This window comes from Lutra lutra, chromosome 10 (genome assembly GCF_902655055.1).
Source record: "Lutra lutra chromosome 10, mLutLut1.2, whole genome shotgun sequence".
In the NCBI taxonomy this organism is placed as follows: domain Eukaryota; kingdom Metazoa; phylum Chordata; class Mammalia; order Carnivora; family Mustelidae; genus Lutra; species Lutra lutra.
Window position 1 is genome coordinate 103,270,186 of NC_062287.1, and position 3,454 is coordinate 103,273,639.

The window sequence follows — 3,454 nt, forward strand, 5'->3', positions numbered from 1 at the left end:
CAGGGATTCCAACCCATCCCCCATGAAGATGAAACCTATTAACACCCTCTGCCCCAAGCCCGTGACTTCCTTCTGCTCCCCAAGTCCATCCAGGTTTCCTGAAATTTAGAGAGCAAGGACTTCTGGAACCCTCAGGCGGGGTGAACGTCCCAGACCAGCATGAATGGAATTTTCCCTTCAGAGATTCTAAGGGCCCAGAGTCCTTGAAGGGAGAAATGTTAGAGGAAGCAGCTAGTCAGTTTCTAACAGAATACCCAGAAACCAGAAAAGGGGAATTTGTGGGCAGTTCTGTCATCAGAAGGTCAGAGGCCTGTCCTGGCCACTGTCCCAAACCCATAAGAAACCAGATGAAACCAAGCTGGCTAACAAAGAAGGCCGGAAACCCCTGACCAAATAAGGAAGAAAAAGTATGAAATCCTGCTTCCAGGAAACCTCTGCCTCCAGTAACATTCCTCCCCGTACAGCTGTTAGGGAGAGGTCGAAATGCAACTGCCAGTGTGCTTGGGCTCTCATGTCTGCAGAGCGTACTCGCACTCTGATAAACTTTCCTGGCTCGCACGGCTCACCCGGGGTGTCTGGTCTCTCCTTGAATTCTTTCTTGTGAGGAGAACAAGAGCCTCCAGGGACAGACATCCTTGGGGTGGGCTGGGGCGGAGGCCTCAGGGTCCGAGTCTCCCCAGTCCACCTGGCAGCACTCCTCATTCTGTCCCACAGACTGCTGACCCCCCTGTGAGGAGAAAATCAACTTGAGAGGCCCTGCCTTTCTGTGTGCTTCTCCAGGTGGGTGTCTCTTCCAGACCTCAGGGCCCTGGTTGGCTTTAGCATCATTGCCCTGGTTCACAGGTTTGTGAGTCTCAGAGTCAGTAGGTCATTGAACGTGGGGATGTTGTGAACTCTTGTTACAAACTGAGCTCTGGGGAATCCGGCACCTGTTACATTTTGCTAGTTTAAATCCGCAACAGAAATAGTCGTTCTGACCTTTTAAAACAAACTGCATTTCCGTGGCATTGTGCTCTCTGGTATCAAGAAAATGAAGAATACTCTTTTTCAGAAAATGTTGATATAAAAGAAATAGTTATTGAATTCTGGAGAGAGGATACACTTTGAAAAATCTGCAGTTAGATGTAGATTATTTGTGATTTTTAATTTTTTAAAGATTTCATTTATTTATTTGACAGAGAAAGAGATACAACCAGGGAGAGAGGGTGAGGGAGAAGCGGGCTCCCCACTGAGCAGGGACCCTGAAGTGGGGCCTCAATGCCAGGACCCAGGTATCATGACCTGAGCCGAAGGCAGACGCTTAACCAACTGAGACACTCAGGCACCCTAATTGTGATATTTTAAAAAAGAAAAATAAAACTGAATTAAAGTGAATCCCTTTATGTTTGTGTCCTGCCTTTGCTCGTTATTGGTTTTGCGACTTTGGGAAAGTCATGCAGGACCCCTGAGCCTCAGTTTTCACTTCTGTTAAATGGGGATAAAACCTTACTGGGATGCTGTTGTGATTAAATGCACTTGGAAATGTTTGCTAAAACTAAACAGCTACAAAAATATGACTTGGGCTGCCAGGCACATCCCTCAGATTACTTGTGAGTCACAAAGGATAATGAGCTACTTTTACAGTAGGGAAACCTGGCTGTTCCCACCTTAAGTCAGCTATCCAACTTAGCATCATTCACCCTGGGACAATCAATATTTTTATGGTGTGCTGCAGCATGAAGTATACAGCACTGCTAATGAAGATTTCTTGCCCTAAATGCTGAATTCTGAATGCAATTAAGCCTTCAAATCTAATCTTTGGTTTATAGGAGCTAGAGCAACCAGTTAAACAACACCCCTAAGGAAGACCATCAGATAAATCAAGAATGTGAGGCATTCTATAAAGACAAATGGTTTTCTAGAAGACAAGACCTAAAGATTAAGGGAAATTGATGTCATAAAAAAGGGCCAGGGGGTGATGGTCTTAAATTAAAAAACAAACAAACAAACAAACAAACAAAAAAACAAACTTGAAAGACACAACCTCATACCTAATTAGATTCTGGTTCTGAAAAACAAAATAAAACAGCTTTTTATACATTTGGGGGATAACTGGGGAAATTTGAAAAAGGATTGGTATTAGAAGATGTTAGGCAGTTACTACATTTGTTCAATGTGATATTGGTATGATGGCTATGAAGGAAAAGCACCTTTAATATTTGGAGAAATAATTGGGAATGAAGAGTCATAATGTCTGTAATTTCCTTGGAAATGGTTCAGAAAAGGAAAGAAAGATTAAAAGAATAAGAAAGAATGAGCCAAGAAAAAGTAATACATACTCTGGAATGCGCGCACACACACACACACACACGCACACACACATTTATATCTGTGTATCTATTCTATGCATCTGGATATCTCTATAAAGCAATAGAGCTCCATGTTTTTTTTTAATTGATTTTATTTATCTATTTGACAGAGATCACAAGTAGGCAGAGAGGCAGGCAGAGAGAGAGAGAGGAGGAAGCAGGCTCCCCGCTGAGCAGAGAGCCCGATGTGGGGCTTGATCCCAGGACCCTGGGATCATGACCTGAGCCGAAGGCAGAGGCTTTAATCCACTGAGCCACCCAGGTACCCCAAACCTAATAGAGCCCCATGTTAACTGTTGGATGTTGGTGAGAAGCATATGGGTGTCTACTATAATTTCTACTTGTATATCTGAAAAGAGCATTTTTCTTAATGTTTTTAAAGGCTGAGTTGAGTCATCGTCAGTCACCGCTGCCTCCGGAATACAGCCCAGATCTCTTAGCTTGGCAAATCAGGACAATCTGTAGTGACTTCTTTTTAGGCAGTCTCTTGCTCTAATGTCTTGATGTATTCCGTGCTCCAATTAAATTGGTCCCCCCGTCTGTTTCCACATTTGCCCTGTGCTTTCCCACGTGGGTGCCTCTGCGAATGCTTCCCCTTCTTTCTTTTTTTTTTTTTTTTAAAGATTTTATTTATTTATTTGAGAGAGAGACAGTGAGAGAGAGCATGAGCTAGGAGAAGGTCAGAGAGAGAAGCAGACTCCCCGTGGAGCTGGGAGCCCGATGCGGGACTCGATCCCGGGACTCCAGGATCATGACCTGAGCCGAAGGCAGTCGTCCAACCAACTGAGCCACCCAGGCATCCCGCTTCCCCTTCTTTCAACACCCGGCACAATATTCCCCCTACACAGTGTCTCCTTTGATTCCTTGCCTTGAAGTAATGCTCCCTCCACAGGACTCATAGGATTTGCAGTGATATTTGTTGTCTCGCCTTAAGTCATTTGTGTTCTCCACATATGATAGCTGCTACAGGGCGAGTTCCTCCAGCATGTAACCTGTAGATCTGTGCCCGTCATCTTCAGTTCCCACATGCCGGGTAGCACACAGCCTGGTCTATTCACCATGTAACAAATGTTTATTGAGCATCTGCTAGAACATCTCCAGGCCTG